Genomic DNA, 14,669 nt, shown 5'->3' on the forward strand with positions numbered 1-14,669 from the left:
TGGTAGATCCCATGCCCTGAGTTTTACACAGTTGTTAAAAACCAGTGGAGTACTTCAGTGATGATATGGCATGAACTGCGAATTTTAAAAGCAGTGCTTGAAGTTTGGGTGATTTTTCTAAGCTATCAGGCTTGGATAGAGTGTGCTAGTCTGGTGCAGCTGACTTTAGCCAGACCAAGGCCTGCAAGAGTGCAGGAAGAAGAACTTTGTTGCAAAGAAGAATGTTTTTGCTTCCTTATGATGTTTTCATATTCAGACTGAGTTAAGTCTATGAATATTATTGGAGTACATTAGCTCAACTTCCCTGAGGGAAAGAAGACCCTTTGTTTGCTTTTCGCTTGTTGAGAGATATTGGTGCATGTTGAAATAAAAAAAAGTGAAAGAAAAGTCTAAATAAAACATTTTTGTGTTTTTCAGAACTTGAACACTCTCAATTTCTTTATTGTACCCAGTTTTACCAACTCCATTAAAAAAATCTGCTTGGTCAAGCATGCCTACGCCCAGTCACAGTTTACTAAAAACTGGGTGTTACCAATTTGATGCATGATCTCACTGATTCTATATATGACAGTTGCATGCACAAATTTGGATATGCACCTAATTTTTGTGTGCAATTTAATTCCATGAGCCATTTAGCACCAGCAATTGGGTGCTAACAATTACTGGCATAAATTGCTAAGTGTTATTCTATAAAGATGCACACACAAATCTTTTAGCTTGCAAATAAAAACGGACATAGCCATGAGCAAGTCAAGGACGTTTACTAAAAATGCATGCAATATTATAGAATTCAGGGATCTGTACCTTATTTAAATGCAAGAATTTATTTTAGGTTTCAGTTGGTGTAAATCCTTGTGCCCAAATTTGGCATGGATCCTGGTGCTATGCACTATTCTATAAACATCACCCAGTGCTCATCTTTTTTGAGCGCCCAAATTCAAGCACCATTTAGTGAATCTAGTCTTTATTGCTTCAACTTCACAAATGTCTCCCAGTAAGTTGATATTTGAAGAAAACCAGTTCTATTTTGACTAACATCAGCAGAAACTTCCCAAGTGACATGTACTGAGCCTAACTCAAAAACTTAATTATTTATCAAAGTTATGTCCTGCATTATCCATTAGAACTAAGTGGGTTGCAAAAAAAATATATGTATTTTATGATGTTCCTTTGTTTCATCAGGTCAACCTAGAGGAGGATGGTGTACAACTGTTTTTTTAATAGCTGTACCCACTATGTGCAAAGATCCTATTTGCCTATGTTTAAGAAGCAGTTAAATACATATTTATTTGGGGAAACATTTTTTGAGAATTAATTAAGATATTTGGCAGCCAAGTGAGTGAACTTATATTATTTGCACAAAAAACAGTTGTACACCATCCTCCTCTAGGTTGACTTGATGAAACAAAGGAACATCATAAAATACATTTTCCTTGCAACCTTAACGTTCTAGATTGATGGGAAATCTTCAGACTTTGGAAAATGGCAATGCCTGCCTCATCATGTAATGCCTTAAAAACCAAAAGTAAAACTTTAAACCTAATATGATAGGCTGCAGAGTTCCAATATACTTCATCAATTGATGAGAAATATGCTCCATCCTTCTGAGACCATCAATCATACGTGTTGCCTAATTTTTGGTTACTTGAAAAGTTCAAGTTTCAAGTTTATTTTGATTTACCACCTATCGAACCATCTCAGCGGTGCACATACATATTTAAAAGCAGAGCATAAGTGTTCAGGGTACTTAAAAATGCAAATGATAGACAAAGACATAACACAGGAGGAGGGGGAGGGAGATACTAATTACAATATATGCCTAATAACCGAAACAGACAACAGAGGGAATGATACAATAGGAATGGGAAAAATGTCTGCACAGAAGAGAAACTGGAAAGAAGAAGAAGAAAGAAAAAAGAAAGTGGGGGGTAGAGAAAGAAAAATTGAGGAGGAGAAATTAAATAGAAAAGTCAATCTTAAACAAAAAAGTCTTAAGTTGAGCAACTTTCAATCAAATCTTATCTTCTTTTCTAAGATAATTCGCATTGCAATTCCATAAGTTGGGGGCCGTAACAGAAAAGACTGTTTTCCGGGAAGAATCGTAAAAAATATTGCAAACTGACGGTACCGCGAGAAGATTTTGGTCTGCGGAGCGGAGCGATCTGGCTGGGGAGACCTCAAAGAAAGAATTACAGGACTTATTTGCAGCCCTCTGTTAGCAGACTCAACAGGTCACAAACCATTTTCATCAGTGATGAAAGGGAAAACAATTAATAGATTAAAAACACACTTCAGTAAATTAGAACTATAACTGTTAATGTATCACCATTATATCAGAAAATAAGGTAGCACTGAGGATTCACTTAAGATCCTTTTCCCACAGTAGCTCACAAAAGGGTCTAACCCAGAAAGAACAAGACTGCACATTTGTACCAGGCAAGAATACATTTCTCAGTAATGATGTCAAAGACAATTTCTCTGTTTTAAACTAGAGGAAAATAAGAGAGACGGGTAGAAGCAGGGATGAGAATGATCTTGGTGTTTACAGCAAACAATCCAATTCTGTGTATATCTTTTATTAACAAACTGGCATTGAAGCCTATTTACAAAACTAATCAGGTAGCTGTTTTTTGGGTGGTAGCCTGACCTAGTGCTGAAAGCGCTGAATTATGAGTCGGGGGAAAACTCATGCAACTTTACAATCTCCTCTGCCTCAGTTCTCTCTCGCTCTCTAGTATCATGGGCAAATTATATTAGCGCCCAATGCCTCATTTTGCCAGGATCCTTTAAAGAATATTGAAAACATGCATGTTCTCTTTAGAATTTTCATTTTCAACAGAAAAATAGTAGTTAAGTTCATGTTTATTTATTTTATCTTCTTATAGACTGCTTTCCCAATACTTTAGAATCACCCAAACTGGTGTATAACCGTTGTAAAAACAAAAAAGATATTACAATATAAAATCCACACGCTAACAAAACATTACAGGCTCCTTTTACAAAGCCGCACTAGCGGTTTAACACGCGTAATAGCGTACGCTAAACCGCTGGCTGCGCTAGCCGCTACCGCCTCCTCTTGAGCAGACGGTAGTTTTTTGGCCAGCGCGGGGTTTAGCGCGTGATAAAAAGTCGCACGCGCTAAAAAGGAGCCCAAAAATAAGCAGCAAATTATTATGGGAAGATATTTGGCTTTTGGCCCTCATTAACATGCCAAATACCATGGTATCGTATGTCAATGCCACTGGATTTTCCAATAATTTATTAACTTGTTCCCAAATATCAATATCTTCCCATAATAATAAACTTATCTTTATTATGACAGGGGTAGCCATACAGCTTATTATGAGGAATTGGAAAAACTGGGATTGGTTAAATTATACTTTCTGGTGGGAATCTCTAACCACACGAAAAGAAAATCCAACGGAATCTGCAGTAAACAAACAGCAAGCAAAAACCAAAACAAAAACTGCAGACCATGTGCAAGATGTAGGCACTATTTATTACAATATTAATGCAGTATGGTAAATATACCACCTTATTATCAACCAGTGGACCCAACACAGTCCGTGTTTCGGACAAAACCTTCCTCAGGGGTCTGTGGTGGATAAGGTATATACAAACCGCATTGACCAAATCAAACGAGAGACACAGCAAGAAGTGGCAGCAAGATACAGATCCTGTATCTTGTTGCCACTTCTTCTTGCTGTGTCTCTCGTTTGATTTCGGACAACACCTTCCTCAGGGGTCCGTGGTGGATAAGGTATATACAAATCGCATTGACCAAATCAAACGAGAGACACAGCAAGAAGTGGCAGCAAGATACAGATCCTGTACCTTGTTGCCACTTCTTCTTGCTGTGTTTCTCATTTGATTTGGTCAATGCGGTTTGTATATACCTTATCCACTACGGACCCCTGAGGAAGGTGTTGTACGAAACACGGACCATGTTAGGTCCACTGGTTGGTAATAAGGTGGTATATTTACCATACTGCATTAATATTGTAATAAACAGTGCCTACATCTTGCACATGGTCTGCAGTTTTGGTTTTGGTTTTTGCTTGGGAATCTCTAAGCTACATTTTTAAAATGGAACGTATGATGGCCATACAGCAGGGACATTATAGGAAATTTATAGATGTTTGGAAGCCATTGACAAAATTCTGCAAGGAGTGATTGTTGATTTTGCCCTTTGATCATACACGTCCAGGGTGGGTAGGGAGATACTTTTAATTTGAGTGCAATTGTTGGATATTTAGAAAGTGGGGGGGGGGGATGATATACGTATTTGTCATAAAATATAATTTGATAGAATTTAAGTGCGGTTAAAGTATAAAATGTCTGTATAATATGTTGCACTTATTTTTGGCTTTAAAATGAATAAAGATATTAAAAAAAGAAGCAGCAAATTACATTCAACAAAATACAAGAAAAATAAAAAAATATGTATAAAATTGATCAATTTCCATACCCCTAAGCTAGAGTTAGGGTGGGAAACACAGTCTTAACTTTCTTATGAAAGGCTCCATAATTCATTCCCTGTCATATCATCTTTGGACAACTCCTCTCTACAAACAAGGTGAAGCACTGAAAACATTCTGTTTCAATATCATACCAGTTACTAGTTCAACTTATTTAAATGAAGGTATTTCCAGCAGCACACTTGGATAGGATCACACGTCTTTTTCTGATTGATACCATGTTTGTCTATCTGAGGGAGATCTCTGGATAGACTTATGTTCAGATGGCAGGAACTTTTATAATCATAGAGAAAGGAGTTCACTAAGGGGGTCTCTTTACTAAACTACAGTAAGCAGACTTACCATGGGATGTGCTCAGGTGTCCTGGATCTGTGTACGCAAACCAAGCAATTTTTTTTTAAAAAAAATTTTCGGGGAGAAGGGGCTCTTCTGTGCTAATCAACGCATCTACAGTATATTACTGCACACTAACTGATTAATGCAAGAACCCTTGCTGCCTACAAAATAGGTGTCGGTAAGTGTTCACGCTCTATCTTTTAACGGAAAGATTAAGTCAAGGTCATTAATAAAAAAAATAGAAAATTGTCCATTTTCTGGCTGTGGTAAAAATGGTGAGGATGCCGTGAAGCTCACTCCTGCCTGTTTACATATTTCCGGCTTGATTACATTATCGAGCAAAAACTTTTCTGGATGCCGAAGAGGAGAGATAGAGTAGCTGCTTAAGCCCGACAGTCAGAGACTACCTTAATGCGGCAGGAGCTGATCACAACTTTCGTATCATCTTCGAATGTGAAGGAGACTTCGGCCCTTGGAAGCCAGATCTTGCTTAGCCCCGCAGGACCAGTGCCTCCTCTGCAGCCGCGAGAATGGGGAATGTCAGTTGCGACGCAGGATGGGGAAGTAATGCTGCCAGCAGAGCTATCGGGCTTGCCGAGTCCTTAAGAACCTGCGAGTGGGATATCTCTACCAGAGCTGGCTGTAGGTATCTCAGCAGAGAGAGGGGAAATTCCATCGGTTCTATCACTTGTTAAGCCTGCTGAGATTACCTTGAAATCAATTGGGTCTGCATTGGACTCCCTTTACAAAGTATGTGTGGGAACTTTTCCCCTGGTCCATATACAATCACAAAAATTAATGAAATATGAGGAAGGTTAAATAGTCCAGGAGGAAAAAGTTAAATACTTGGACCAACAGGTTCAAGGTCTTCAATCTTCTCAGAACTCAATTATTCAAGATATAATGGTATTATGTAGGAAAGTGAAGAATTTTGAGAATTATACTGAACAATTACAGCTTACGGCCTCTTTTACAAAGCCGCGCTAGCGACTGCCGTGTGGCAACAGCCCTGAAGCCCTTTAAATCTCTATGGGCTTTGGAGCCGTTAGCGCAGTGCAGCCACTAGTGCGGCTTTGTAAAAGAGACCGTTAGACTTTTGATCTTTCCTAAGATACTTGCAATGTCTCCTAAAGATTTATTTTAAAAGTTCTTGAAGGATATATTAAAATATTCAGAAAATGGGTTTCCACCTCTCTATAAAATATATTTCCTAGCGGTTTCTTCAAAAAAGTCTTCTTCCTCAGTTGTTTAAGCTGATGTTGAAGTTTCTACAAGTTCCTTGAATCTTACTAATATCCTGGAAACTTCAGAAGAAGTTATATTGAGAACGACTCTTCTGGTAACAGGACAAGGAAGCACTCCTGTGCCTTTTTTTCAGGCTGAAAGAAATGACTTTTTTGAATAGTAAGATCTCTCTGGGCTCCTTTTACTAAGCTGCACTAGCGGTTTTAGCGTGCGCTTAGCGCACGCGCTAGACGCTAACACCAGCATTGAGCTGGCATTAGTTCTTGGTGTATAGCGTGGGGTTAGCGAGCGCGCTAAAAACGCTAGTGCAAGTAAAAGGAGCCCTATGTTTCCAGACGTTTCAAAATGGACAGACTGGGAGAAAAAAAATTCCTAGAGATGAAACAATATGTTATTTCATTAGAGGCTAAATTTCAGTTAAGATATCCCTGTAAATGTATGGTCTTTCTTGATCAGAATTCCTATGTTTTCTATGAGCCCTCTCAGTTGCAATTTTCCTGGAAGAGAAGGGAGTTGCAATGTCTAGTGCCAATTGATTTCTTTTTTCAGGTTCTAGTAATTTAGGAAGATGAGCCACTACTATTATATAGCCAAAATGACTTAGATACAGTGAAAAATCAATGATAATAAATAGTAAGACTTTCACGTCAATTAATGCATGATGTCAAATTATGTGGTACCAGAATAGCACAGGCTCTACAATCAATGAAATAGAAGGAAAAAGCCTCAGAAAAGGGCCCTCCCACCTCCACAAAAAGTGGTTTCTTATCTTAGAATGCAGGAGACGCGGTCAGGGTCCCACTTTAAAGTCTGGTCGGTCATGCTACACCCTGAAGCAGCAGATTGGCCACCGTCGATGTACCGATCAGCTGAAGATAAGCTGAATAATTTTTTCTTCTATCTTTTTTGAGTTTTCTACAGCACAGCACAGCACAGAGTCTTCTCAATTCTGATGAAGGTTTTCTGCCAATGAGGTTACCGCTCAACCACCTTTAAGAAACCACTTTTTGTGGAGGTGGGTGGGCCCTTTTCTGAGGCTTTTTCCTTCTATTTCATTGATTGTAGAGCCTGTGCTGTTCTGGTACCACATAATTTGACATCATGCATTAATTCACGTGAAAGTCTTACTATTTACTACAATTATATATATATTTATTTTTTCTTTATAAAGTAGGTATATCACTCCTTCTGATATTTTAAATTGTCCCCTCCAAAATGAGGTCTGTTTAAGAGCTTATGTATTGTTTAATTCTTTATGATGCTTAGAAGTGTAGATTTTATTCTTTCTTTGCGTAGCAAGACTCTGTTTTCCATACATTCAATATTCTTTGATATATACATAAATGATAAACACATTTTAAAAAATGGCCTTAGCACTTAGGAAAGACCCATGTAAGGGCACACTCGGGCCATTTTTATTGCAGCTTAGTAAAAGAACCCTTAAGAGTGGCTAACATATAGGACATGTTGGTAAGAAGAGACCAGTCTAGCCATAAGGTAAATTTATAACAGAGTGCTTGAGCTATGAAGATACATAAGAGCAAAAGTAATAGATGCAGCTATGTGACATTATATAATGCTTGGGAAGTGGCTACACAATTATGCACTGATTAAAGCACAGTTTACTTAATGTATTAATGTAAGGGTATTGTGTTAAATGATGTAAAAGGTGCTTATTCTAACTTGCCACCTATAACGCCATTGGGAAATCATTTGCTCTGAATGGCAGAGACCTTGTAACTGATTTCACGTCCCCTTATATTTTCTAGGGTATAATGGTGAAATATATGCAGTTATATCAAATGGTGGTTCACATTATAAAAAGGATTATGCTTATAGGCGGAAGGCTTTTTATGTGTTGTTGTTTATAAGAGAATTGCTGGGAAGGTAAATTGGATGCACACCTTCTTGCAAATCACATTGAAGGGTTAACAAGGTCTTCATCAGGGAACACCTAGCTTAGCCTCCACGTGTGCGGGTCGCCGGTCTAGATGGACCTAAGGTCTGATCCGGTGAAGGCATTTTTTATGTTCTTATGTTCTTAAGAATTTATCAGAATGTGTGCAACATATGAATTGGGGGTGTTTTGGGGTAAGTAGGTCTGAGGATGAAGATGGGAAAGAAGAAGGGACAATTTCAGGAGCTGCCTTCCTGCTGCTATCTCTAATGATCAGATGCTGCATTAGAAACTGTTTACATCTGATAACTCCAGCTTGCTCCTCCCTCATTTTCTCTGATCTGGGAGAAACTACTGATGTTTCCGATTTCTATTTTGTTTTTGTTGATGATGCTTGTTATCTGCTAGGATCGTGGAATGTATTGGGAAGATATTCAATAAAAAGTATTATATTAAATTTTTTTAAAAAAAATCCAGGAGAATCAGCTATATACTTGTATATTGTAAGTTATTAATGCCTTGGTACAATACTTTAATTAGTATAGGCAGTATATAAAGATTTAAATAAAGTCAAAAGCTAAACACAAAGGAAAAGAAAATAAATATGTTTAAAAAGACTTAGGGCTCCTTTTACTAAGGCGCGCTAGCGTTTTTAGCGCACACAGGAAATTACCGCACGCTACGCTTCTAGAACTAACGCCAGCTCAATGCTGGCGTTAAGGTCCAGTGCGTGCGGCAATGTAGCGTGCGCTATTCCGCACGTTAAAGCCCTAGTGCACCTTAGTAAAAGGAGCCCTAAAAGAAACAAAAGAACCAGACAGTACCCTAGAAACATAACAGCTTTATACAGCATCTGCCATCATTTTAGAATTGTAAAAAAAAAAATCATATATAGAGCTAGTTTACCTAAAGGGCTAAATTTAATTAATGGTGCTCAAAGTTGGGCTGCAGGTATCCCAACAGAATACTGAGATCAACAGACTTATAGAACCCGGTGTATTATACTGTAAATAGATACCACATGAAATACTCCAGGTATATCTCACCAACTGCACTGCTAACAGTTGCTTATTGTGCTCAGATAACCACTGTTGAATAGAGACCTTACGGTGGCTAGAGAGCCCACCACTAGAACAGCTCATTTCTCAATCACTGCACAAGTGCTTCTTGTCTGATCCTCACAATTTTGTTATTGCACCCAGTGGTTTAAATTTTAAATTGTATGAAAAAAAAGGACTTAAATCTCTCTCCTTTCTCTTCTTATATTTTTAAGCTTTGTAAACCGTGCCGAGCTCCACTTCTGTGAAGTAGATGCGGTATATAAACTTAAGGCTTAGTTTAGTTTAGTTTAACTTAGGGCTCCTTTTATCAAGGTGCGGTAGGCGGTTAACGTGCGGAATACCGCGCGTTCAACCGCCTGCCGCGCTAGTCGCTAATGCCTCCATTGAGGAGGCGTTAGTTTTTTGGCTTGCCGCAGGGGTTAGCATGTGATGAAATGTCCGACACGCTAACCTCCGTAGCGCACCTTGATAAAAGGAGCCCTTAGTGTTGGCTTTTAAGGCAATGTGTTACAGGTCTGGGGTCCTGTAACCTGTAACCCCAGACCTGTAACATATGTGCACATCTCTATAAAATATCAACTATAAAGATGCATATATCAATTCAAATGGTTGCCAATTAGCACCAATAATTGTTAGCCACCAATTATCAGCGCTAATTGGTTCATTATTAAATTGTGCATGCAAATTGGGCACATGCCCAAGTTTGCATATGCAATTTTTAGCACCTCTAATTCTTGACTCCTATATTACATAATTGTATTTCTATCCTTGCCTTACCTACTGTTTCATTGTGTCTGTAAATTAGGTTTTTTTATTATATTTTGCAAAACTTAGTCCCTTTGTTAGTTATGTATGTTTATTTTATGTATATTTTAACTATGTATTTTGCTGATTTGTACATCGCCTAGAATTTGGAATAGGCGATTAATCAAATTGTAAATAAACTTGAGACTTGAAACTTGAATTTGGTGGGAAATGGGGATGTGAAAGAAGTCTGTTGTCTTGTGTACTGGTGACATCTCTCTACCATCAGTACTCCCTAAATCAGCTCTCAGAGTAACTGGTTTTGAATAAAAAATAAATGTACCAGTAGCTCTCATTTTGCTGTCAGAAATGTCTAAATAGGAACATACCTACCAGTAGCCATTTTAACATAGCCAAATATTGCAAAGTACAATAGCTCAACACAGGTTAGAACAGGTCAGTACAAATATAAATAACCATGGCTTTAGTCTATGGAATACTTACTTTAATACTCCAAAGAGAGACAATGTAATAAATTTGCCATTCTGTCAATGTACAAATGACAAGATGGCCAAAAAAACCTGTAAAATAATTATATGCAAATGCAGAGCTCAAGCAGGTCATTTTAGAAAGGCTTTTCTGCATATGAAGCCTCTTTTACATTCATACTTTTCTAAAATTGCATAGCTGTATATTTGCCTATAAGTCCTGTGCTGAAAATATCTTGCACAGCTGTACATGGGGGTGGAACTAGGACAGAAATGCAATCCACGCATATACTTTAGAAAATATGTGTCCACACAAAGCAGTGGGTCCAAAACCAGTTCTGGGGGAACCCAAGCGAATCAGGTTTTCAGGATAGCCACCATGAATATACTTGAGTTAGATTTGAATTCAGTGGAGGCAGTATATTCAAATCTAGTTCATGAATAGTTATTATGGTTATCCTGAAAACCTGGCTGGTTGGGGCAAGTAGGACAGACTAGATGGATCATGGAGGTCTTTATCTGCCAACATTTTCTATGCTACTATGTTATATTTATATCTCCCTTAAAGCAGGTATAGCTGTGTGTATACAGTACTCCCCCGCGGATTCACGGTTCAAGATTTGCAGACTCAGTCATTTGCGGTATTTTCTGACCGCCTCTTCCAGCGGTCAGAAAATACCGCAAATGACTTACATAGGCACCCGCCGCTGCCCCTAATTTGCAAGCTCCATAGAGAATATTAAACCTGAGGCATACAGAACAAATGAAAAGGAGAAACCATTTTCTGCATTTGAGAGGGAATTCCACGTGAGGCGTCAGGAGCCCGTGGCTGACTAGACGGGAAGGAAAACAGCGCTTCCCGATCTACCACAGAAGAGCCCGGGAGAGACAGTGACCAATCAGGGAGTCGTTTACTTGTGAACGGTGTGCGGGGAGAGATGTGGGGATAGTCAAAAGTGCAGGGAGAGATGTGGGGAGAGTCAAAAGTGCGGTCAGAAAATACCGCAAATGACTTACAAAGGCACCCCCTGCCGCCCCTGCAGCCATCTCCCGCTTCCGATCCACTCCTAAACCGTGTCCAATATTTGCGGTTTTTCAAAATTCGTGGGTGCTCCTGGAACAGAACCCCCGCAAATTTTGGGGGAGTACTGTATATCTGTATTTGAGTGCATTCTGGTGCTTTTTTTTTATAAAGGCACATGATTTATTAATTTGTCTCTATGAAATAAGTATGACGACAACAACAACAGAGGATTTTCTGCAATATATGCTAGGAAGATATTGATTTTGATATGGTAACTTTGTTTAAACAAGTTTTACCAGAAGGGCAAAGAATGAATGTTTTTGATAAATCTGAGCTGTATGCCGTTTGTATCAGTATTATGTATGCTCTTATGTAAATCACTTAGGGGTCCTTTTATCAAGATGCGGTAGGGGTTTAACGCACGGAATACCGCACATTAAACCATCTGCCACGCTAGTCACTAACACCTCTATTGACCAGGCATTAGTTTTTTTGCTTGCCATGGGGGTTAGCGCATGATGAAATGTCCGCGCTAGTGTGGCTTGATAAAAGGACTCCCTTAGACTTAGGCGGTCTATAAATTTTTAAAATAAATAAATACCATCTATACCATTGGCTCAGGATCCATTTACAAATGATTATGGGACTCTTACTAAGCTGCTGTAAGCATTAATAATAATTTATTCTTATATACCGCCATACCCGATGAGTTCTAGGCGGTTTACATCAACTAAAGTAGTATCTGCGTAGACACGCAGATTTACATCAATTTTATCAGATATAAACAAGTATTAACAATTTTACAGATATAAACAATTTTACAGATATAAACAAGTTACACCAATTTTATCAGATATAAACAAGTTTTAACCAAACTTGACAAAGGATGACGGGAGGTAGTGGAAGCTAGGGAAGACAGAAGCTATTATGGGGGAGGAGAAAAGCAGGGGGAGGGCGACGTGGTAAAAAGTGCGGGGGGGGTCATTAAGGGTCTTGTTTGCTGAATAGGTAGGTTTTGAGTGATTTTCTGAAGCCGAGGTAAGTGGGGGCCTCGAGAATCATTTGTGCAAGCCACGGGTTGAGCTTAGCTGCTTGGAAGGCGAAGGTTTTGTCTAGGAATCTTTTAAGATGGCAGAGTTTTAGCGACGGGGTTTCTTGTTTGTGTTGTAGAGGTTTAAAGTGAGGATTGATGTAACTTGGTGCTGAACCATTGACCAATTTGTAGCAGAAGCATGCAAATTTAAAAAGGACTCTAGATTCGAATGGCAGCCAGTGAAGTTGGTGGTAGAAGGGGGTGACGTGTTCCCGTTTCTTTAGGCCGAAGATGAGACGCACAGCGGTATTTTGGCACATGCTTACCACATAGTAAAATCTGCTACTTTGGGGCGTGTTCAAATATTCCGCAGTAGTTTTGTGTTCAACACATACTATCCACACACTAAAAAAATATAAAATATTTTTTAGCAATGGGAGCATTTTTGGAGGCAGAGAGGTATGCCCAGTTCTAGATGGCAGTGTGTAATTAAATAGTTCTCTTTTTTTTCCTTTAGAAGAAAACAGTATTATTAAAGAAGGTAAGGTTAGTTCAAACTTATTCATAACAGGTACACAATCCACACTTTTTAAGGTGTCCTTTTACAAAATTTATCTCCAGATCCAGGATATCTAATTTAAAACTACATATGTACAGTAACTTACATTTCCATTATTTGACTATTTATTTATTTAAAAATTTTCTTCCCCGCTTATCAACTAAGCGGTTTACAGTAGAAAACATACACATTCAAAACATACTCAAACATATTATACAATACACATCTTATCCTATTCTTCCAAATATAATCACTAAAACCAGCATAGCGCTAATAAAAAGTTCACTAACGTATTGGAACTCTATTGTTAAATACAGCATCACAGCTTTAACTGTTGGAGTTAATGAAATGAACAAAAGTTCACATGTTGTAATACACTTCTTTTTATTGCATTAGCAAAGATGATTAAATGAGACAATACTATCCCTAATGTAATCTTTTTGTGGCTGCAGCTTTCCATTACTGTCTGAATTCCTGTCCCTCTATTAGTCTCAGTCCTATTGATCGAGCAGTTAGTCCTATTCAATTATTCAATCTCAATCAATACATTTGGATGCATGAGATGTAAACATTATGCCTCCCCCTTTACCAGACAGCATTCATACATTTGCATTTGGGGGGAAAGTATCAAAGTTTCATACACAGTACCAACAGTCATTGATGATGGATTAAAAAAATAAAATCAAAGACCAAACAGTTAGTCCAGCCAGTCTGCACATTAGAGATTATTCCTATTTGCTTTTCTTCTAAATGGCGAGATGAACATATAAATTCCCATAAGTAAACCAACCTCAGATCCCTCCATCCCATGTCTTTTATCCAGTCTCCCAATCTTTCTATTTCTCCAAAGCATATCCAAATTTTTGGCATCAGTTCTGAGAGAAAGCTAATTGCAGAAGATACCTTTGCTGGTGGCAAAACAAGATTTAAAATGTACTTTAAAAGAGGGAGAAAGATTGTTTAATTCACAGTATGCTTCTTTGAAAACTTGAAAGGGGGAGAAAAATTATGAGTGTAGTTCTGTGAGCAGAGTGATAAAGTGTTTTGTTGGGTGTAAAGTCTGTAAGAGTACTGCCGAGCTGTTCCTATTAAATAGTAATCAGTGGTGTTTGATCCTATAGCTAGGACTTGCTCTCTAGGTGATGCAGTATTCACTTGCACTAAGAATGGAGAACCTCAAGCACACCTAGAACAGTGGTTCCCAATCCTGTCCTGGAGGACCACCAGGCCAGTCAGGTTTTTGGGATAGCCCTAATGAATATGCAAGGGACAGTTTTGCATGCCTATCACCTCCATTATATGCACTCTCATGCATATTCATTAGGACTATCCCAAAAACCAGACTGGCCTGGTGGTCCTCCAGGACAAGGTTGGGGAACCACTGACCTAGAACACATTCTAGGGAATGCTGGGAACATAAGAAGTGCCATCTCTGGAACAGACCCTAGGTCCATCAAGTCCGGCGATCCTAACACGCGGAGGCCTCGTCAGGTGTACCCTGGCATAGTTTTAGTCTCCATATCACTCAAAGCTTCTCATAAGGAGATGTGCATCTAGCTTACCCTTACCTATGTCACTTTATGCCACTCATAAGGAGATGTACATCTAACTTACCCTTAAATCTCTTAAATGGTGGATTCCGCAATTACCACTTCTGGGAGAGCATTCCAGGTGTCCATCACTCGTTGCGTGATGCAGAACTTCCTGATATTTGTCCTGAACTTATCCCCCCTTAGCTTCAGTCCATGTCCTCTTGTCCGTGTCACATTGGACATTGTAAATAATTTTTTTTTCCTGCTCTATT

The 14,669-nt window shown here is 38.7% G+C and overlaps 1 protein-coding gene across 4 annotated transcripts in view; it reads right to left on the reverse strand.

The window, feature by feature from the left end:
* The window catches only part of ESRRG (estrogen related receptor gamma), a 1,015,505-nt gene that overhangs the window by 514,389 nt on the left and 486,447 nt on the right, over nt 1–14,669 (reverse strand). The gene's annotated exons all lie outside the window — the stretch shown is intronic.

Source organism: Geotrypetes seraphini, chromosome 3, assembly GCF_902459505.1.
Source record: "Geotrypetes seraphini chromosome 3, aGeoSer1.1, whole genome shotgun sequence".
NCBI lineage: Eukaryota > Metazoa > Chordata > Amphibia > Gymnophiona > Dermophiidae > Geotrypetes > Geotrypetes seraphini.